General features: G+C 39.7%; 1 protein-coding gene and 1 long non-coding RNA gene across 3 annotated transcripts in view; one reads left to right on the top strand and one right to left on the bottom strand.

Moving 5' to 3' along the window:
* Window positions 1-24,898, bottom strand: part of LOC115449583 (rho GTPase-activating protein 4-like) — a 39,402-nt gene that overhangs the window by 12,028 nt on the left and 2,476 nt on the right.
* On the top strand, window positions 3,035-9,863 carry LOC119188997. Of its 2 annotated transcripts, none has more exons than XR_005112203.1 (4): window positions 3,035-3,303; window positions 3,399-3,553; window positions 4,130-4,204; window positions 8,511-9,863. It is a non-coding gene; the product is annotated as an uncharacterized LOC119188997 (long non-coding RNA). The 2 variants fall into 2 exon arrangements; XR_005112202.1 differs by lacking the exon at window positions 8,511-9,863 and adding an exon at window positions 4,611-4,745.

The raw sequence follows: 24,898 nt of genomic DNA on the forward strand, positions 1-24,898 counted from the left end.
AATAAAATACCTTATAAGTAGCACACCTGATGGTATTATTAACTACATTTCTCCCTGGTTATGGTGGCAGGATTAGCGATGTATGTTTGGTTGAAAATTGCAACTTTTTAGATCATTGGGAACCTGGTGCGATTATACTAGCTGATAGAGGATTCAAGCATATTGAGCAACTGTTATTACAAAAGGGATGCAGTTTAGTGAGACCGCCAAGTGTATCAGTTAAGTCTAATTAAACCAAAGTTGAAGCTCCAAAAACTAAGGAGATAGCAAGTTTACTGATACACATTGAAAGAGTCATCCGACGTCTAAGGGAGTTCTCAATGTTTTTATAATAAGTTTGTAATTTGTAACCTTTGAAATTGTAAACAAATTCGGTTATTTACAATAAAAAATTATTATTATTATTAATGTTAAAACCGCATTCAGTTGTCAATACAAATTTAATTAAGTTTTTGGACGATTGCATTGTTATTGCACGTGCCTTAATTAATTTACTAGGCTCCTTAATTAAAAACATTTGACGAATAAAAACAAAATTTAGAATATAATGTTTTATTTTCCTATATTAAGTTATAAAAATAAGTTTTTACAATAGATTGTAAACATTATTCTTCCAAAACTTTACAACTTTAGATAAAATATCATTTACTTTGATCTCATCATACTCTATTGGTATTACATGGACTTTATTATTTTTTTCAAATTCCCAATCTGCCACACAAAATAAACCTTTTGTTAAATTACTCACATACATTTGCAAAAGAACTTAGACTGCAAACTTTTCTGTGATTGTGTTGTTACATACATAGTATATAAAACTTTTTTGGCTTGTTGGACATTTAATTTCAATAACTGTGTCACCCTTTAAAATACCATCTGGCGATGCAGCTACCATTGGGAATTTTTGGCTAATAATAAAACGACATTCTGCAATCTTGTCATATTTTTTTTCCAACTCCTTTCTTACTACTTCTTCCAATGATTTTCCTCTTTTCATGGTTGGAGTATCTGGTACTTTAGCTCTCATTATTAAGGCAACCAAGGATCCAACAGTTATTTTGCATCGTGAAACATCAAATGCTTTTGATGCTTTTATTCCTGAAAAGAAAATTCATTTTTTTTTAAATGTTAAACTAGTGACTGTCTGGTGGCCACATATACATTTATATCCCCACTAGGATGCCCTGTAGAATGGGTGCCCAACACATATGAATGTGAACACAAACATCAAAGACTAGTAAAGCTACAAGACTAATTTACATTTTGAGATTGCATCTCACATGGAAACATATAATTCCAATATATATTAATCTAAGACAGCATTTTCCAACCTTTCTTAGCTGTGGACCACTAAATGAGCAAAGATGATCACCACAGACCTCCTTAAATCACAATAAAATGCTTCTCTTAAGCACAACCTGAAACTTCATATAGCTTTAACATTGAAATCAGCCGACTCTAGATATGTCCACAGACCCCAAGTTGGGAATTTTGCTCTAGAACATTGATTTTAAATATCTTATTAGTTCAATACTTACAGTATCAAATCACATTTAAAAAGGCAACATCACATTTAAAATGCAATCAAATACCTATAAATAAATAATACCTTAACTCATGCCATGCTTGAATTTCGTGTTGTGCTCGAGTCAGACTTTCCACAAAATTTATATTTTCTTGTGTAAAAACACCATTAATTTTGGCTAAAAACGTTTCACAGTCACTTCCTTTCTTATGCTTGATGCTCTAATAATGCATCGAGAACTGAAGAATGTCGGGCACTTTGTAATCAGCTTGATGTTTTAGGATTTGAATTAGCATATGAATTAGCATCATCACCATACAACTGTCTTGATGATCTGTAAAAATAGAAATAAAGCATCACAGATAGCCACAATACGAGAAACTTTTCGTTGAAAAGATTTTACACAAATAACAGGTACCTAACCAGAGTAAGATTCTTATAAGTTATGATTTTATTGATAACGTAATAAATGTATTATTTGTATTTATAGTCTACAAAGTAAACATGTACCTATCATATGCATGACACGAAGGTTATTTTATAGCAAAACAAAATAAGGCTAAGTACATAAATCAAACTGTAATCTATTGTGAATTGAACAAAATATCAGAAAAGGATAGTTTTGTACTTACAATGAAGTTTTCACGTTCCTCAATTCTGCAGAACAAAAGTACGAGTTTGAGGCAAAGAAATTTGCGATCATAAAAGACACAATTTTTGGCAAATTTGCACTGTCCGCTTGAATAAAACCAATTTCCATGTTTGTTTTTCGGTGAAGTGCACTTTGGACACGAAATAATCAAATAAATATTAATGAAACCTGCGAAACGCGCCAAAAATCTTTTTCGGAATTACAAAACCAATAGACAAGACATTACATATAATACATCGTGACGTCACGTTCTCTAGTCTTGCTCGCTTGAGACGTTTCTTGTAAATGATGCACAGATTCAAAAACTCTTATTTTTATTTAGGAAAATAAAATATTAAATAATTTTTATTTGTAATTTAAGTCAAATATTCCTAATTAACACCTTAAATTATATAATGTTCAATACCAAATTTATTTATTTCTTTACTATGTCAAATACCCAATTATGGGCTACTTTTTATATGGGTAAATTGTATATACCGGGATAACTGTATATGTAGGATTTATATACCAGGAGAGAACTCCCACGCGAGTAAATCCGTAAGTAAAGGTATATAGATACTATAAATGAGGAGGGTATAAGATGCGGTCGGCTACTAGCTGCCCTGTAGCGCCAGGACGCCTGGAGAGCGCGCGGCCGGCCGGCTGCCTCAGCACAGCCGTTCTAAGATGCACGCCACATCATTTTGTCCATACTATTTCTCCTGTTTTTATCGTTTATGACACTAACATGCGTGCTCGTTTTCTCGACTTCTTATGTCTAAAATAGAGAAAATAGTAAATTTTATTTATCTGTAGCATTTTTTGTCTACCAACCCTAACATGACAAACATTGTTATCGATTTTTGACACATGTAACAGAGATATTTCTCTTCGTTGCTTTTGTACGAAGAGACAAACTGAGAATATTTTAATTAATTCGTTAAATAAACGATAGTGGTGTCTTATTATACTAATATAATATCAAAATACGACAAACGAGAGGCGTGTAAAGTGGAAAGAAGACATATTATAATAGATTTATGCGATCCCTCTGACGCAAAACCAATGGCATTGTACTTGTATTAAAGAAAAGCTTGCTCCCAATTTGGGTTCTCAAGCCAAAGACATGGCCGTTCGTTTCAAGGTAATTTAATATATTTACTTTATTACATAAGTAGCCGAGTTTACTATCTATTAAAATTATTTTGATGTTATAGATAAAAAATATTTTTTTTTCAGGTGTATGGCTTGTGAATTTTAAGAGACATTTAATGTGCAAGGTATATTAGGGCTCTTAGATTATACCGATATAATAAATATAATCTCCCTTTGAGCCACAAGGTGTACAATGTCAAAATATGAGGAAGGCTGTCTGTGACATCAATGTTCAACTGGTAATATACTATATATACGAGTAAACTTATGTCTTCAACGAAAAACTTATCGGTCGTAGCGTGTAGGTTAGGTAAAACCAAAAGCTCCTTAAATAAAGATTAAAAAACGAAGAAGGTAAAAGATATGTAAATAATTTAGCCATTGTTTATCGCTCTTATATTCGCCACATAATTTCAAATTCAAGCTTACCTAGCTTGTGTTACCCAGGTAAGATTATGGTGGTACACATTTATAATTACAGTACAGCTATGACCCGCTATAAAAGCATCCAATAATTTAAGATTTTAAAGATAAATACAAAGTATAAGATTTCATTGTTTGTGAAAGAATATTCATGTATGAGTGAAAGTTAGGTAGTGTCTGGCGGGTGTGATGGTGACGGTGGGGCGTTTGGTGCCCGGCGCAGGTAGCGGGAGGTGAATGCACCGATCCCGCCGGTCCCTACTACGTCACTACAAACTGTGATCACAATCGACCCCCCACCCTCCGCCCAGACACCGCGGCATCCATCTGGTGCACACGACCACTGCATTCGGCATCGACTGACTAATGGGAATATTTTGCGATGTCGACAGATGAGAGATCGAGGGAGCGCGGAAGCCCGAGGGGAGCGAGCTGAGGGTGCCCGGCGGAAACCAACTCACTTTTAGGTTTGTACACATTTAAGCTTTATACGCGGTGCGTCGGCTATTGTTGCATAGTGGGAGGGCGTGCACGGGATACAGGACGCAAGGGGGCGATGTGCACGAGGGGGCACGTGGAGGGGGAGCGGCGGGAGGCGCGCCGGCTGCCGTCTCTTGCAAGTACCATCTGCTCTGTGCTTTGTTGCACGCGCAACTAAACATTTCTGATTCCAATATCCATCCGAGGCAAAACACGCACAGTACGATAATTACACACAATCACTATCACACGCTCACGAGACGCAGGACGTCAAGAACTGCACGTAAAAAACCAAATGAGTCGGTGTGCGCCGAGTTATAATTAGTTATTAGCATTTATCAGTGTAGTGTTAATAGAACATAACGGTGTCGGTTTGTCCTCGTCGATGTGTAGGTGTGTGCGTGGCGCGGTGCGGGCGAGTGTTGACAAACATAGTGACGTCTGCGCGTGTTTACCGGGGAACGCATTGGCGAGGTCGGCGGTGCCCCAGTCATGGCGCGGTTGCACGATGCACTGGAACATGGCGGCGCGCTCGCGACTCCGCGGCCGCCGGCGCTCGACTGCCGCCCGCAGCCGCCGCCGCGCAGCCTCCGGACGAGATGCGCCCGGAGACCCGCGCCGCTCAGCTCCCGCCCCCGCCGCGCCTCGCCCGACACCGACCGCCACCGACGACGATACACCCTCATTACCTACGGTACCACCATGACAAGCTGGTGGCTTACGGTGAGCTCGAAAGAGATACTGATGCGTCCGTCATAGAAGAGACTCCATAGATGACAGTGCTACGTGTGTCGTGGTGCCAGACACACATGTTATATATATTTTATACATCTAATTACCTTTAACTATGTACATAATAATACAGATATATCTTTTATATTCAACTAATTTGAAACTATCTACAAGAAAATATTTAATACACATCGAGAACGAGTTAACTTGAACGACAAGAAGTGTTATATCAGTCGGTGCATCAGTTTAATGATTGCGCCGACTGCTATAAATAATGTAGAGTATAGCCGGAAGCATGTTTAGGGGAGATTCATGCGCACCCCGCCGGGCGGCGGGGGCGGGGGCGGCGGCGGCGGCGGTGGCGGGGCGAGCGGGTGCCGCGGAGCGAGCCCGAATACGTGCATCGAGAAGCAAACGAGCCCGCCGGGCGGCGGGCCCTCCTCTGGGACCCCGCGCGGGAACAGCTTGACGCCGGGCCGCGCCGCGAGCGACACTAGCGTCGGCCTCGACGATCGCCTGTCAATTGAACGAGAGTTCTCCGCGCAGTGATTATCAAGTCAGGCAAGCTCGAGATGGGTGTCGTGCGGTGGTCGTGGCGGAGGCGGAGGCGGGGGGCGCGACCGGTCTCGCACCGCGTGAGCTGTGTGCCGGGCTGGCTGGATGCGCCGGGTGACAGTGATGCCGCTCTTGCACCGTGCACTGTGCACACTAGTGCGGCGCGCGGTCGATACTGAGCGCCGCCAGCCGCCGCGCAGCGCGTCGCGACGCTTCGCCCTACTGCGCAGTATCACTCCTCAGTCCCAGACACTTTTGCAGCCCACACGGAATGTCCTCACAGTTGCCATTTATTTACTATTTATATTACTTTTTAAGCGGCGATAGCCTAGTTGGGTGTGGAACGGACTGCCAAGACGAATGGTTCCGCAGGTTCAAATCCCAAGAGCACACACCTCTGACTTTTCTAAAATCATGTGTATATTCTTTGTGAATTTATCATTCGCTTTAACGGTGAAGGAAAACATCGTGAGGAAACCTGTACATCTGAGAAGTTCTCTATAGGAATTTTGAGGGTGTGTGAAGTCTACCAATCCGCACTAGGCCAGCGTGGTGGAGTAAGGCCTAATCCCTCTCAGTGGTAGAGGAGGCCCGTGCTCAGCAGTGGGCAAGTATATAATGTATAGTGTTTTGGCTAAGTGCTGTAAACTTTCATTGAATTATAATAATAAATAAATAATACAGGGCTGATATTATTATTATTTTTTGAATATTCTCTTTCATGTCATTTGTAAAGTGAGGCGGACTCACTGGTTTATCACACCTCATCAATTATATGAATCTTAGCTTATTGAAATTAAAGCTTAGCTTATTGAGTCAAACATACGCGGGTAGTGAGAAATTTAAATTTATGGATCCCCGACGCAATACAAACGTACAAGCTGTAAGGTGGGACGCTAGTATATATGTACCTATGTTTATACTAGCATACAGTCGAAGGGCTGATGAGGTGTGAGGATGCGCTCTATTCATCAGGTATTATTCATAGTATTCTTACCGACACAAAGACATCTAACCTGCCTAATCCAAGTCCCATTATCGGATAACGGTGAACGCTGCCCTCCGCTATACGTTCACACTTCTGAATAAGGTGGAGCTTGACATATCCGAGGCTGTGTCTTTTCTCGGGCTACGAAATGTTCCAACACGTAATACCCATATTACAATTTGGGGGGCGCTCGTATCAGCATCGAGGTGTCAATGAAGTATTAAGGACTCGTTCTCAGTAACCAATAGAGTATTCATAAATATATCGCTGGCCTACTCTCAAGCTAATGAATGTCCCAGCAGCGTTTACATAGGTGACCTAACTCCGTCTGCCGAAAGCTCTAAGCAAGGTTGGCATGGTCTATGGACCTGTTCTATAGTCTGTTGTCTCAGGCACCTATGGTATGGGCGGATCAGCTGGCGGCCCGAAACATTGCAATATTGTGGAGCTATGATGGTATCGCACGATCTGCTACGAAGCGGCCTTCTTTCTGGGCGCATCTCTGGGATTTAAAGGCGAAGGCCTTTGCATTTTTGTACCAGTCGCGCTAGAGTGCACTAGCACTGAGCTTTCGACCAGCTGACCGGGTGGTAGCAGCTGAAAGAACTCAGCTCCAACATATCCTGGAGGCGGGATGGGAGCAATGCTTACAGCGTCTTATTTTGGTGCGGTGACTATAGAAAAGATTCGGTCTATATTTGAAAAATGGCTTCAGAGGCGGCAGTTGGCACGGCACTCTGATCTTTAAGGCTGCGTCACACAGAAAACGTGGCTGGGTGCGTTGTCGACATGGCGCGATGTACCTTAGTGTAGTGGGGCGCCATGTGTGTTCACCCATGGATGGGTTGAACACATCCATCATCGGTTGGCGGGCACTTGACACCTGTCGTATTCATACTCCAAAAGCAAATGACTTAGAGCAACTCTTTCAAATATTTACCCTTTTAAAGCTAAACTAAGCTAAAGATTTCTTCTTGTTCCGCCTTTTCAAACATACGTTTGAGTATAAAATAAACTTTAAATTACAATTTATGGATTGAATGTCAAAATCTATAAAATTATAATATAATCTATATACCTATATGTATATATCTATTATCTATACTATTATATAAATCTGAAGAGATTGTTTCTTTGTTTCCACGCGCTAATCACAGGAACTACTAGGTCGGATTGAAATATCTTTTAGTTTTGGATAGCCTATTTATCGTAAATCCCTTTCCCCACGAAACTAAAAAAAAACAAAGGGTTCAGAGCCGCACGTACGCGCAGCACAGCGTTACACTCGCGGTGCGTCATGTTGACTCGCTGTTTGCCACTCATTAGGTTGCAAGGCGCGTGCTTCACCGGAAGCTGCTCCCATTGTTCCTCCACGACGCCGATTGCCCTCGAGTGTCCATCACGAATCCGCCACCGACGCACCGGCGGCAGAACAATACACATTATGTTATGGACTTAAAGAAGGAACGACGCTCGCCCATAGCGAAAATCCAATAATATGTTCAACGGTCAGGCGCGCCGAGTATGTGTGTGTTCGGGGGTTCCAGCATCTCTAAAAGCGAAATAGTGGGTGTAGACTGTAGAGCATTTTTGACCAAAAGGATATTTTATTTCTTACTAGCTTTTGCTCGCGGATTCGCCTGTGTTTGCCGGAATAAAAGTCCCGCTATACGTCTATTTTCCGGGATGAATAGTACTCTGTCTTTCTCAGGATCTCAAAACTATCTCTATGCAAAATTTCATCGAAATCGGTTAGACAGTTTTTGAGTTTATCTCGTGTAAACAGGTTCAGTTCAGTTCAGCAACAAAGTTCGTACAACAACAAAGTAAGCCTACAATTTACAGACCTGAAAATAATGGATAGATATTGGAAGATGGTCAATATCTATTTAACTGGTTCGATGGAGACCAATTACCGAACCTGAATCTCTTCAGAACGAACCAGGTATTTAACTATTACTGAATTACTTACAAGAAATTGTAACTATTTGATTCTTAATAATGATTTTTTTTTACAGCAGAGGATACAAAACATGCTGAAGATGAAGATAATGAAGATATTCCATACCAACATTGGATTGATGATGAATTATCCAATATCAATGATGATGACTATGAAGATTAAAAAAAATTATTGAAATGTACTATCAATAAATGTAAAAAAAAAATACATTAGGTATTTTTTTTTACAAATAACAAAATTTAAATAAACTACTATTTCCTCAAATTGATTACTGTTAAAATAATAGATGTCCCAAGTACATCTAATGAAAAACATTTTTCTAACTCAACAAAGATTTGTTCATAATATTAATTATTTGAAATGTATATATTTTTAATTATGCGTTTATTATTGATATCATTCAACGTGAACATTTTACTTAATTATTACTGAAGATCCATTAGATAATTAATAACAAATTTTACAAAACTATGCTATAAAACCGTCTAACAATCACGATTGCGTTCATACACACAGAAAGCCTTTATATGTGCTGGGGGAATGTTAGGCCTCTCTGAGTGGTCTGGCTGCTTGCAAAAATATTTGAATTAGTTTCCTGAGTATCATATACAAAAACAGCACTGAGACTTTAAGTAATGTAAGTATAATTTTTATCTACCTTTCGCACCTAGTACCTGTAAATTGGCCGGCTCAAGCTAGCAGGTATGCATACTCTTATTGTATATACTAACACTACGTTATTTTATATATTTTATTTCTGAGAAAATAAGTAAAGTCTGGGGGCTCTGGGACCTTGGACTATAAGAATACATTCGCAGACCGTATTCTGTCAATCGCTGAAAGATATTTCAAACAAATGTTGAACTGTTGACAGTTATGTAAAATTAACATTGTGGTTAAGTTTTATTATATTTTATAATCTTCCGCTCCAGTTCCTTAATTTTTTCTTTCATAAGAACCTTCTCCTGATAATAATAAATACAACAAAAAAGAATTAGCGAAATTGTTCCATCCGTTCACGGGTAATGCGATGACAAAAGGAATAGAGATTTATTTTTATATATTACTAGATGACCCGGTGAACTTCGTATCACCTACGTAATTATAATTAGTTCATTATTATTATTATAATTATTCACTGTGGAACGCAGTTCTGCCATACCAATACGAATGTTACCATTGTCTGTCTCTCGCTGGTCGATAGTGCGTTTCGCACGCGTGGTAGCTCGTCGCACATTTGATTGACTTCGACGACCTTAAAGTCAGGTCGTCTTCTCCAAGGCATTGGAAAATGACAAATTAGTTTTCCCTGAGACTCGCCGAGCTTCACTGCTCGGTGTCATAAAATGCGTGCCACTGCTGATCCTGGCTTACAGGAGTTGTAGTGGTGCGTGTGAGGGTGGGAAAGTCTCTCAAATCTGGCCCATATACAATGTAACAATATCGATAGTTGCGCTTAGAATAATATGTGATTTTCATTCAAAATATGTATCTTAAATGGTCTACAATATATTCGCACGCAAGATTTACATGTTAAAGCGTACAAAATTTAACTGACTGTTCACGTAAAACGAAGATATTTATTTGGAAGGGTGCTTATTTTTCAAACTATATACATATATATTTCGATTACTCCAATTAATTTAGCGTATATGATATTAAATATTAAACCCTGTATCATATCCATTAAGAACCAATATAAAAATTACAACTTTAAATTAAAAACTTCTTATTTCTCTCAAAATTACTTATTGCTTGAACGTGAGACACCGATATGTCTGGTTTTCGGGTTATCATTTATCAGAACGTACAAAACATATTTAATCCTACAATATCCACACCCAAAGCACATGTTTTTGAATGTGCAACATATGTCACTGACCACGATGGCGATGATTGATTCGAAACAGTGGCGATTAAGTGCAGTGCTGAACACTATTGTAAGGATAAATTTAAAACTTAAAAAACGCATATAACTTGCTAAGCAAATAATTTTATTGATTTCACAGTACTTGTGTCTTATTGATTGATTTGTAGCGTCGTGAGCGTGGTGCTCGTCTCGCGTGACGGTATTATCAGTTGCGATCGGGCGGAGGGCAGTCGCAAAGGGTGTTGGCCGGTCGTGATGATTGGGCATGGGGCTGGTGTCTGTTCCGGGTCGACCGATTATAATCAGGCCACGCCGGGTGCAGACTCCCGAGCTTGAGCGCCCGCGCTAAGCTGCCTGGGATCAGTGTCCGAGACCCGCTCGCCCACGCCGACTGCTCATCGACGTCTATAAAATCATTACACTTCGGCGAAATAGATATCTCACCATATGTAAGGCTGAAGGCACTGATGTACACGAGTCCATTGAGGCGGGCTAGGGACCGAGCTAAATATAGCGCGCCGGCGCCGCCCCACTCTGATTCACGCGACGCGAAACAAACGAGGGGAGCCGAATTGTTTTGCGGCGGAAACTACTCGCTAATAATTCTTCGACGCGTTTTTATAATATGAATACGTGATCGAGCGCCACTCGCCTCGATCCGTGACACACATCGCTAAAGCAGACGCCGCGCCGCTCCGGCGGCAGTAAACAAACCCCGTGCTGCGGGTGCGAGTGCGTGTGCGCCCTTAGAACTAGAGTAATTGAATGAGGAAAACCTTGTTCGTGTTGAAGTGTGATTGCGCGGTGAGCGGTGGAATTCGGCCCGGTTCCTCGCTGCCACCCGTACAAGGATAAAACATCCATTATATGCATAAGTAACTGTCGCTGCCGCAGCCGCGCCCGGTGATACATCTCGTTTATCCTATTTATTGACAGCAGTTTCACATTCGCTCAAAGAGCCCTAAAACAATGTCAGTAAGATAATATTATAACGATTTACAAGAGTCGCAGCCCGCGGGCTTGTTACTCGACGCGAGTAATGACCGCCTCTAGCTCGGTCCGTACTCCGCAGTCGAACCACTTATCTATTTATTTCCATGAAACCTAATCATCATACTAATACCACGGCACGGCGTCGCTGGGAAATTGTTATAATTTGGAATAACATTTGTTTGTTAGTTTAACGCGTATTATACATGTGTGGTGTATGTGTTTGCAGTGTGGCAGGAGAGTACACCAAATGAGATCTATGACACAGACCGCGCCCCGCACTCGGCGCAGTGCTATCCCGCTCCTACCATGACCATGGTAGTCGGGTAATTCACATTTAACGACCGCAATAATTATACTTAAACGCCGATATTGACGATTTTACAGATTTCAAGTGTCATCCCACGACATCTACATCCCAAGACGCAAGTACACATAGTATGTAGTTTGCCATGACAAATACGTATAAGTAGTAATTTTAAAAGCTCTTCATACCAGACGCGCGGTTTATTATTGATAGCATTACTTGCAATGTAATCGATAATTCAGTGGACGCGTGTGCCGACTGCCTACTGCCAGGCCCACTCACGATAGTTTTTCTAATTAATGTGCTTGCTATTTGCATGAGGGCGAGTCTGTCCACTGGCGTCCCTTGTGACCTGTAGCCGTGCCTCGTTCGAGGCGCTCCCGGGTTAATGTCCCCGATACTTTTTAAAACTGACGTACTTTAAACTGGTACGGGTTCAATTATTATAAGCAGGTTTTTTTCGGGGATTCGAGAAGACTGTATTAACATACAGCCTCTGTTAGATATATACAACACAAGATAATATTGTTTAAAGAGTAAATTTAGCATGATTGGACCAATTCGAATGTTGATTTTGTTGGCACGTTGCTATTGTTCTTTGTTTATAAGCCTACTGCTGGCATGGTGGAAATGTATGCAGGCTATATAAGAATGAATATATTGTTCTACACAAAAAAAACATAATTAATGATAGTTTCAGATCTTGTTATTAACTCGAGTTGATTAGTCATATTACTTTTGTCCATGAGGCTCGAAATAGTTTATTCAAGATTGTAATAGTCGTATTTCTCCTATGGTAGAGTCCAGGGGAGTAGGTACCATTGTAATGTCTATTTCTGCCTCCAAGCAACTGTACAAGCACCGTTGCGTTCCTGTTTGAAGGATATTGTTACCACAATAATTACTGAGCACCATGAGACTGAACATCAGCTAATGACTCAGAATGATAAACGTAGTGCAATATGTAATGGATATTTATGGATAGTCATAATATGTGCACTGATTTCACGAACGAGATTAAACATTAAGTATATAGGTATACTAATCCGAGCGGGACTTTCACGCGGGAAACGTCACAAGCGAAAACTAGTAATAATCTGGAAACATGTTATTAGTTATTAACATGTAACGTAAGATGATTAGTGGTCGCGAGGATATCGGAAGCGACGAGCGATGACATGTGCGTGCCATGTGTCGCCCACTCCGGCGTGCATCGCTCTCTAGCCGCCGCCGTGTGCTCTCACAGCACCTCCGCATAATGAAATGGACCAGTTGCCTGTAGTAACGTCTATAACCCACGCGCGACAAAATAAATCGGCTCAAACCTTACACTTTCAGTTCAGGCTAGGATTTCCAACACTTATGTACGTCAGGCTAGTCCAATCCTTATGGCTTTTTATATGATTTATATTAGTCAAATGTACTTCTTTTTGTAGTTTTATGAACTTGCGTAATTTTAAACACATTTACAAAGTAATTATAATTAGAGCCCGTCCCTTGCGTACCAAAACTACTAAAAATATAGCGACTATGTGTACAAAATAATGTATTCTGTAACTTACTTAAATTAACAGCTTAATTTATTACTAAAATGCAAAAACACAGGAGCCGGACCAACCTGACGAAAACGCGCGCATCTTGTCGAGCGTAAGTTTCTACTTCTCGTTACAATGTCGTATAAAAAAGAATGAGGACCGTTTTAAATTTAATGTAACCATAGAATATTCCCATAACTTCTAAATCTATTGTCTTACTTATTTTTTAAGCAATTATTAAATACATTATAAATAAAATTTAAAAAACGATTAAAATATTTGAGGGAAGTTATAAGTATCGTGTTTTGAGCAATACATTAAATCACAGCACAGCAAATAATCGCAAAATGGCTATAAAATTATAACGTAATGTATTTTTTCTAATAGTGATAATGCTTATTCCATTGTTTAAAATTTTAGGAAAACGAGGATCGAATGGAATATCTTTGCCTTAAACATCTCTGACAAAGAAAAAAACATTTTTTATCCCTAATCTGCAAATAATATAATTTCTCTTTTAATTTACAAAGAAAATGCTGTTTTATTGCAATAAACCAAACATTAGCTTCAATGTTAGGTTGTGGAAATACTAAAATTACGAGTAAATAAAAATAATGAGGATACCAGGTTTATAACAATGTATTTTCTATACATTAAAAAAAACAACATTACTAGGTAGACATCTTGACTTAATAACCGCTTTTAAACGATTAAATTATCGATTTTATAAGCATATCGTTTACAAGCGGGCGGTTTAGCGTCCCATTCCTCAGAAAATTCAGCTCTAAACTCAGCTTTCTGATAGTGGCGCAGGATTCCTAGCACAAAACTTCCCTCTTGAGTTATTCCCACAAATTAAACATTCGATAGGATTCAAGTCGGAGTTGCTGGTCAAGCGTAACAATAATTTGCAAATCATACAAGCACCGTCGTCGTACAGAAGTTGCCAATAGAGTAGTTGACGACTTTTTTAAATACATTTATCAAAAATCTATGGGAATAAGAATTTTTAAAGTACACACAATTATAAATAAGCTTAAAAGCCTTGAAATTTGGTGGACAGGGAAGCTGTGAAATTACAGTAATAGTGAAATATGACGTCACCCAGTGCCACCGGCCATAATGCTACATGAGTGAGAAAAGGATAGCGCGATAACATCACCACATCCCCACTTTTGTTCACAACAATATTTCAAATATGAATAACTGCTTAATTTTACAATCAATTGTGATGCTGATTTCATATTATTTTCCGTTACATATAAAATAATAATACGAAATCATACGAAACTACGCTATTGGGCTGGGCATCATCACGGATCAGGATAAGGTTTTGTAATGAAATCGGCGCAAGGAACAACACACTCTCCCAGAATTTGTCATATACGAGTATATCGGGCCAAAGTCCCGATTCCTTTGCTAGTCACTAGTTATACAAAAATTTGCTCCGTTTTTACGATTCAACGAACCTCCTCTAAAAGAAACATTTGCTACTCAGTAACATTGTAAATCTTTCTTAGTTGCTGTGTATACACACCAGTGACTTCACATTCTCTTAAAACCACAAAGAGCGCTATTAGTCATTTTGTTGGATCTGCAAGCAGCACTAAATGCAACATTGTAACAAGTTCTCGCCGGTATTCCGAGTCAAAGATAGTCCTGGTGGAGTAGGTTCATTCTCTGGCTGCAATTGTTCTGCAGACATGAAAGGCAGGCTCGAATGTGTGCATGTGCTCAGCACGCTTTACACCAGCTGTTAGTCGACGGTCGGCGGGAGGCGGCGAGAGGCGGCGCAGCGCAGCGGCTGCGGTATTACGGGAGACCACGTCACGTGTTTACGGCACCCAGACACGCGAGTTCAATACCAACAAACAGTTATATTTAGTGAAGATTTGATTCAATACACCTAACCGGACTATGCATCTCTCACTGACGAGGAGCTGAGTGCACGCAACGCGTTCTTTGTGCCACCAATCATGTTTCTCTACTTCTCCCGGCAACCAATTATATCTAGTGTGCATGTACACTGAATAATTTATGTTCCTTTAATTGCAATAACAACAGTCTTATTAATTTATATCCTTGCATATTATAAAACAGCGTCTCCCGCCGCGTCTGCCTGTCTGAACGCGATTAACTTAAAAACTACTGACTGGATTTCAATGAAATTTGGTATAAAGTTGTTTGAGACCCTGGGAAGGACATAGGCTAAAATATATCACGGGGTTTTTATCCCAGAAAAACTCTTTCACGGCGGCGAAGTTGGTATTGAAATGATGTGTCAGAGAGTCAAGCGTAAAGTCATAAGGCCGTGTAATGTAAACTTTGCAATTTAAAGGTTACGTTACATTTAGTCGTTCTTGATTTTATGATAGACATTGGATAGTCATATTGTTGCTCATCATTATTAGAGGAGAGACAGTTACCCACTCCTTTCGGCGTTTAGTTTTCCTTGACTTGTGTTTTTTCTTTTTCATTTATATAATTATTTTAGGTCGCCCGTTTTTTATCTATGTTTTTCTTCATATTTTATATTATTATGTACTTATTGTTAAAACGTCGAAGCAATCAAGTTAATTGTGATACATTACAAGTAAAGGCACGCACTGGTCGGCAGGCGGCAGGCGGCGCGCGGCTCGTTGATGCATCTCGACTCACACCACTACACGCGCGCCGGTTCAATGAATAAATGGTGCGAGATTGTGCAACTAACACTAACCCCCTTATTCATAAACGTTTTTTATCTAAGGACGAAGTAAAGCTGTGATAACAAGCCTGTTTCTCAATGCCCAACGGCACTGAGAAACAGACATAGGGCCTTTGTGATTGGCTAATATTGTTGTATCTCAATATTAGCCAATCACAACGGCCCTATGTCTACGCACTGCGAGGGCTGTCATGCCGTCAGCACTGAGAAACAGACTTGTTATCACAGCTTTACTCCGTCCTTAGATAAAAAACGTCTATGAATAAGGGGGTAAGTCTCCAGGAAAATAGCCTATACTCATAGAATAGTCTCAATCAAAGAGAATACATAAGGATCAGCAAGGGCCTTTTTTGGTGTTTTGAGTGCAGTGCGACTTGCATAAAATCGCAGTGCACGAGTATCAAGATATCAAATTCAAAAAGTTTTTATAATATTGATTGATGTAATATGTAGTGCTGATGGTGTACCTTATTACAAATAAATAAAAAGTAAAAAACCATATTTATGCAATTATATTTCAACTTCTGTGAATCAGATGCACATTATGTTTACATCGGCGGCTGTTTAAAATTATTACAATAGGGTAATTTTCATTAGCGTTAATTATTATGACAATAGCATTATTACTAATAAGATTGATAGACGTGTCGAGTGTTTGGTCCGAATCAAGTATAGCCTATCGAATGCACGGCATTACATGGTGCGCATTCGCGTCGTGTCGGTAGGATGCAGCGCTGATTAGTATACATCAGCTGTCGGAGGAGGCGGCGATTGCTCCCGAGCTCCGCCGACACGCGCGGGGCGCAAACGACGCCACGCTGCATTGCTTCGAGGAAAATTCGTATTACAATAACAAATACTATCACTCGCGGCGACACCTACCTACTAGTTCACACGCATCACGCATTATATTGTTGCTAATACATGTGATAGAGGTAATGTATGTACCTACGGGTAGTTTTCGACCGGGTATGGTTGTCTGTGTTATTCAGAACTGCTAGAAACATTGGTTCACGAACTTTATATTTATTTAATGTTATATAAATATTAAATCTCAGTAGTTTATTTTCTTATCTGGTAGAAGGATATTTGTATCCCCGTCCGGAGAGTAGCCACCGTACACAACGCGTAAAGGCCGCTATAGTGGCCCGCGGAAGACAGTGTGTTTCAGGATATCAACCTATGAATACTTATTCGACTAAGGACAAGCAAGTATAATAATAGTATCGCCTGGCGAGGAAAGATTGATATCATTTATAAACCAGTCGAAACATTTACTATGAAGCAAATCATATTATAATTATATGTAAACCGTACCTATTGTGAATATGGTAGAGTGCGTGGCCGCTTTACTTGAGTAAACAGTTTTGTTACCAGCAAATGACGAGGAACGACCACGTGAACTCTGGACTCGGTAGCTCCACAGCTCGCCGAGTGTCCCATGCAATTCGAGCGCTAACAGCTAGTGTTAGTCATTGATTTTGTCGTTGGAATTAGTATCTACACAATTAAAATAAAGTATAATAATAATTAAGTACATAATTAGCGGGAATGGGATAGTGTGAGCCGGTGAATCCGACGTACCTACATACCTCTACAGTCTGCACCTCAGCTATCTCTCTGGCCAAGTAATGTGTTCGATCAATTTGTCGGTTATACAGTTCAAATCTAGGAGCCAATAGCAGTAGAGACGCGTAGAGTGGAATGGACATGCTCATTGGAAGTCGTTACAAAATACCTATATCCCAATACTCTATAAGCCAACACCAAGGGTTAACCGCAGTCATTTCATTGTCTTGTCACTGTCAACACCACACCAGCAGCAGCAAAAAGAAAGTGTTTTCGAAACCATGAGTTCATTATCGTACAGGAGTGACTTGTGTAGAATTATGGCCTAGTAGATGTAGAACAAACAAACAAGGGGTGACGTATAAATTATAATTATAAATTTAATATAATAATATTCATTCAATGGTCGTTCATAACGATTTCTTCGTTTCAATTAATCCTTATCCCTGTACAATTCAGATACATTCTTTAGTAAGTTTTGTTATGTAAAAGTATTCATGTTAGTGTTCTACACCAAAGTTTAAAGAAAGTTGTGGAAACATAAAACAATGAAAAATAATCGAAACAGATTTTGGGTAAAGTACGGCGGTCGCTAGTCGACGGGCCGGAACTATACGATACAATCTGTGCCAAAGGTCTACGTGCTCGGTGCCGCGCCGTGAGGAAACGATACGCGTTCCCATACAAGCCAGCTGTTTTCGACGAAGCGGCGGTGTTGTTTCGGCAGCGCAATGACCGCCCCTCTCGGCGCCGGGGGACGCAGCAGCGGGGACGGGTGGGGCCGTGCGCGAGCGGTGCGAGATAACAGCCTGAGTTGTTTGTTGTTTTCTTGTTATTGCACTAATTGGTACACATAACACAATACAAAGCGCAGCCGTTATCTTGCGCGCAGATAATACATATTCCACGCAAGTCTACACGCTTGGTGGTGACAATGGGTCACAGCGTCTGAAATTAACTGAAGCCCACAACATCCAAATATCCGTTGCGCGTATTACAAGGCCTTATTAGACAATACTGCATTAATATACGATAAGACAGTATGCTACAGGCTACGGCATAATTCAATGGCTCGACAAAGAACATAGTGAGAACTGAGAATATCAAATGGCATGCGGGCGCCAGCCGTACAAAAAAATACGACAGTATAATATAAAGCGGCGATAGCTTAGTTGGGAGTGTAACGGACTGCAAAGATGTATGTCTATAGGTTCAAAACCCAAAGGACAGTGACTTTTCTAAAGTTTTACATTTATGATTATGTATTCTTTGTAAATTATTGCTTGCTTTAACGGTGAAGGAAAACATTGTGAGGGAACCTGCGTAGCTAAGAGGTTCTCCATAAGAATTTTGAAGGTATATGAAGTCTGCCAACCCGCACTTAGCCAGCGTGGTGGATAAGTCCTAAACCATGTCACTGACAATATTACTGAGTAGAGGAGGCTCATGTCCAACAGTGGAACACAGTACATAATAAAGGGCTGATACTATAATGTATAATAGCGGCGATAGCCTAGTTGGGTGTGGAACGGAATGCCGAGACGAATGTCTGCAGGTTCAAATCCCAAGGGCACACACCTCTGACTTTTCTAAAAAATCATGTGTGTATTCTTTGTGAATTTATCGTTCGCATTAACGGTGAAGGAAAACATCGTGAGGAAACCTGCACATCTGAGAAGTTCTCTATAGGAATTTCGAAGGTGTGTGAAGTCTACCAATCCGCACTAGGCCAGCGTGGTGGACTAAGGCCTAATCCCTCTCAGTAGTAGAGGAGGCCCGTGCTTAGCAGTGGGCAAGTATATAATACAGGTCAGATATTATTATTATATTATTTATTATACTATAATTTAACTACTTATTTTTTATATTATCATATTATGGCAAAGAAGGTTTGAGAGAGAGAAAATTGTGTTTTTGCTGCTCACCACCAGCTTGCTGGTATGACATGAATTATATTACACATTATACCACAAATAACACTTCGATCACTTTTTTAAGTGACACGGTAAGGTACCTACGCATGCGAGGTGTTATACCTCTCATGACGTGCAAAAAGTATATGCTCGTGCTCTTAAAAAGTATTAATACGGCTGGACTACACAAACGATGTCAAACTACAATCGATCGAAGTCGATGAGTATCCGCTCGGTGAGTATCACAGTTCACATCACCACATTCTAAATACAAAGCTATCCTCCCATGTCCGCCCTTGACCGTGTTGTTAGTGTTCAGTTCTGTGTGTGTTGTTAGAGGCGGCGAGTGCACCCGCACCGGACCGCTTCACTAGGCTTTATGTAGATCCATAGAATAATAATATAATCTAAAGGCTCTAAAGCGGTTACTTGACATTGAATTTCGCTAATCATTCTAAAAACCTTTCTTTCATTTTTCTTGTCAATTCAGAGTCATTGCAGTGCCGGCGCCGGGAGATAGAAACTCATACATTTTAGTAGTTACGGGTTGAACCACCAATAGCGAAAAATCAGTAAATTTTAGTATGCCAGTAGCCAACAACCACTCAAGCTAAAACAGATTAAGATATTATGTGCGGCATGGGTCAGTTTCCTGCCCACGATTTTCGTTGTGTTAACATGAACATGTACAGTGGGAGCTTACGCGGTGCTGAGGGACGAGGGTGCGTGGGTGAAGTCACGGGAAGTGTCCAATGAGCGGTCGCGTGTGGTTCACCAGCTCCTTACCGCATTACATAATTTATTCATTAGAGAGCGCGGAGGAAACGATCTCGCCGACGCGAGCGGCGGACGGCCGCGGCGGAAACATTAAATTACTCGAGACAATAGTAACGTACAGCACTCGCCACTCGACACCGACGCTCGCCGAGGAAAGGGCCACTCCGGGAGTACGCGTCTTACGCATAGATATCAAACGCAGCCGAGTCCCAATTGTTACAGAAACCAAACATAGTACAAAAAGTCAATCCATTCCGGTTCTTCGACGTCAGACACAGACGTCGTGAAACCGTTACGCTGGCTCATTTAGACACTGCTATTTACAGCACGCGCTCAATAATACAAGAGCACAGCTAGCTCAAAAAGCTTTGTCAGCCATATGATGACAATAACGTACGTGGATAATATTCTAACAAAATTTCGCCTAATGTTAAGTTAGTATAGTTAAGCCCGATACAATGTTTCTAATAAGTTTATAATATATAGCATATATGGTTAAATATAATATAATTGGAGAGATGTATGAGCCCTCGGAGGTGGGGCGCGACACAGCGATTCAAACGTGTCACTTATTGAATATGGCATTATGTTCGCGACACCGAGCCCGACAAAGTCCGACCGCGGCTACAAGCAATTAGCTTCACTCGCCTGTGATTATAACACGTTCTCGTGCCGACAAATTAAGCTGTCCGCACACGTGATGTCCAAACCCGCCGAGTGCTGACCCGCGCGGTGAGCAGCCCAGCATGCATCTCGTAACTCCTAATGCAGATTGTGTGGCGATGCCTTAGTGACGCAGATCAGCGTAACCCAGAATTTCGCTAACTTTTAAAATATTATATTTAATAAGTCAAGACACTTGTGCTACAATTTATCATTATGAGGGAAAATGACAAAGTAATACAACGCCACATGTAATAAAAAAAAAGAAGACTATACATTTACATATATTACTAGCTTTTGCTGGCAGCTTCACCCGCGTGGAAGCGTTTTTCGGGATAGAAGTTCCGCTTTATATTTTCTGTAATAAAAAGTAGCCTCCATCCTTCCCAGGGTCTCTCAACTATCTCCACATCAAATTTCATCGAAATCCGTCGAGTAGTTTTTGAGCTTATCTCATTCAGACAGGCAGACAGATGCAGCGGGGGACTTTGTTTTATATATACGAGTATTTTTTTTTGAACTTTTGGAAAGAACAACATTCCGTCATACATGATTGACTTTAACGGTTTACACAGCGCACGCAGCGGAAACTCTCAAAAGAAATAAAGATTCCTTTTCTTTTCATGCTCCTATTGGTCATAGTGTGATAACCTATAGCTTTCCTTGATAAATAGGCTATCTAGTACTAAAAGTTTCATTTAAATTCGAATCGGTAGTTCTTGAGTTTAGCACGATCAAACAAACAATCAAACTCTTCAGCTTTATATAATACTAAAGATAGAATAGTATACATTATATATTGCTGCATCGCATAAAAGTCAGCATAGACTTAGATTTAAGAACTTGATGGAGCTGGCACAAGCTGTAATGCGCCGCACATACGAGTCATTACATATTGCCGCACAAGCGCTGCACGTGCGCATCGCCGCGGTGCTTATATAGCTGTGTATAGCCAGAGCTATCTCCTCAAATGCGCAACTCAATTCATATTATGCTATGAGCTATGAGAATCAGGAGAGTCACGCGCGATGGAGTTACCTGTAGATCGATAACATAATCATATTGTATTTGTCAAACATTGTACTTCTACTTGAGGTGGTTCGTACCTCCTATGGTATTACCAGATTGTCACCGATTGGCAGTAGCGCCTCAATGAGTCATGTGCAATTATCAAACGTATGAAATTGTACCACTTCCGAGTAATTACATTATTGCTGACTAATATTCGTAGTTTGCTCGATGACGTAGAGTTCAACCCCCTCATGTGAAGCGAGGGCAGGTGCGGGCAGGTCTGTGAGACGGATATAGACTGATTAAGTATTTAAACAAAGTACACCCGAACCATGCGTGATGCAGACTCGAAGTGTCTGCACTCGGCAACAATCAACCGGCTGATTAATTATTTCATGTGTCTGCCCATAAATAGTAGCCGTATTGCCCAGATGTTTGAATTACAACGTACTGCTAGGCACTGATCACAAAATATACATACACGATCATTATCTTTTTAATTTACATACCTATAATAACATTGTAACAAGCCAAAGTCTGTACATTATATATTGAAGAAAATCTAATATGGAATAAACTAATAACTCTTTATTAAAGCAACAAAAGCCAAAACAACTGTTTTAAGAATTTTTATTTTGTTATCTCGGGACACACAAAAATTACTGCATGGAATCGAATACAGTTTTCACCGATGTATTGATAGAGGTCTAATTTAAAATAGAAGTTCCATTATATCCCAGGAAAATATAAAAGGAGGCTTTTACATCCAAAAACTTTTTCACGCGGACAGAGCTACAAGCAAATACTAGTATTCTATAGAACATGAATATGCCATTAGTAATTTTATTTTATTTATTTAATTAATTAGAATATATGTTTACGACCTGTGGTGACTACTCGGGGGGAATACGAAATGAATTAATTATATTTTATATTGTTATTGGACGGAATGATGTAATGTTAAGTGTGTAAAACTAGTTATTATTTTCATTAAATACGACCAAGCCGCAGTTATTTATCGTCCACTTTTCCCGTTGGAGTACCTACGTGGTATTTATTCGCGAGGATTGCGATGACGGCGACGGGCGCGGCGCGGTTGGACCCTGCCCAGTGGGCCGTGGCAATGTCCATGTGCACAACTTGCACAAAACACGAACATACATAATATGACCTCAAATATTTGATTAAATACGTTATTATATTACAATTATAAAATATTAGTTATCTTAGTAATCCTTCCAAATTCACGGCGGTATTTACGTTGCCTGAGAGTTCCATTGGAAAATACTGTAAGAGCATTTGGCACGGCGGAATATTCCAGATGATAGTGACAGCTGCAGCGGGAGGCGAGAGGCGCCGAGTATCGAGCGAGCGCGCCGCCCGTAACCGAAACAACATATAACCGAGCTATACACACGGTGCACACGATTTTCATGTTCTCTGGCAACGAATAACTTTAGTTAAAAATTTACTGAGCCTATAAACTAATTCATAAAACAACCCTAACTGACTGAATTTTTTGCTCATTTCTAAAACAGAAATCAAGAAAGTATTAATAATTATTTGATTGATGTATTATTGAAAAAAATAAAAGACATATCTTAGGAGCCGTTCAAGTATTGCGATCGCAATTTGGGGGGAAGGGAGGTCTTGTAAAACGTTATGTAACATTGTTTTTTTTATTTTAAAACAATTACAAAGGTATTTTGCGTAAAATAATTGTGAATATTACAAAACAAAATGTCACTTTAGAGTTACATAACATTTGAAAGGGGGGCGGGGGCGTACAGGAACACGTTACGGCGCGTTACAGTGGAGGGTGAGGGGGTCAAAAATCTTCAAAAATTTCATTACGTAATACTTGAACGGCCCCTTATTACATTTAAAAAAAATCTTTTGATGAATGCCTGTTTGCCGAATATTTCGACCTAAAAAAATCGACTACCAGAACCGACACATCTTGCATTCGTTACAATTACAAGATTCGTCTGACTTTTCTGGCCATCACATTATTTGGGTGTTTTTTATTTTTAAAAAACATAAAAAAAAATAAAAGTCCGTTTCTAGTAGATATTTGGCGGATTTGAATTATTTAAGTTTATCTGAAAATATACACACCAACCTTAAAATCTTATTTAACAAAAAAAAAAGGAAATCACAGTAATAAACAAAATTTTAAAGAAATATTTAAATTTGCCTAACTTTTATTATTAACATGGTGGTGACCATTTATGCTCATAGCATGTAATATTGCAGATGTACTGCCCCTGGCAAGAACTTATAACTAAGACAAAGTATGGTGTTTCATGCATATAAGCATGCAATATATATTTTTGTAATTATGCTTGGTGCGTTACGCCTACATGGAAGAAAAAAAAATTCACAAACTTTACAAGAGATTAGTATTGATGTTCTGCAAACAAAACACCTTGGTTACAAATTATTGATAAATTGTTATTTTCTTAGAGTAATACTGCAATTTAGTTTTAGTTTTAAAGCAATTGTTTGCTAGCATTTAGATGTTACTTAAGGTGGCTACTGAAAATCAGTGCCATGCTGTGACTCACGCTGCAGTGCAGCATTATGCTGAGTGGCAACCTACCTGTCGCAACCACAGCATGAAGTTTCACATTGTATATTACCTAATTATATAAAAATGTGCATACTGAGCAAGTGTTTCATCTTTCAACTAAGATTTATCCGTTATTTAACATATAAGACAGTCCAAAGCATATATAGTTTTCTTTTCATATGGGAGTATGACATTTGTATTGTCACCCGATATGTATATCTACAGAGCTCATAAAAAATTCAAAATAGCAGTTAAAAGATTATTTTCCTACATTTGTTGCAAGAAATATTTAAAAAACTTATGCATCTATAAAAAAATTACATATGAGTGAATGTGACTGGTGCGAAAAAAAATCCTATTATTCCCCACCTTTGTGCAGTGTCAGTAGAATTTTAGCTAAAATATATCATTTCAATGTAAGCTTTTTCTCTTCAATGTAAGCTGTAGAATGTTTGTGAGTCTCTGTTATAATGACAAATAATTAAGCTAGCTGTAACAGAAAATATATTCAAAAACATGACTAGTGGGG

This window comes from Manduca sexta, chromosome 11, assembly GCF_014839805.1.
Source record: "Manduca sexta isolate Smith_Timp_Sample1 chromosome 11, JHU_Msex_v1.0, whole genome shotgun sequence".
In the NCBI taxonomy this organism is placed as follows: domain Eukaryota; kingdom Metazoa; phylum Arthropoda; class Insecta; order Lepidoptera; family Sphingidae; genus Manduca; species Manduca sexta.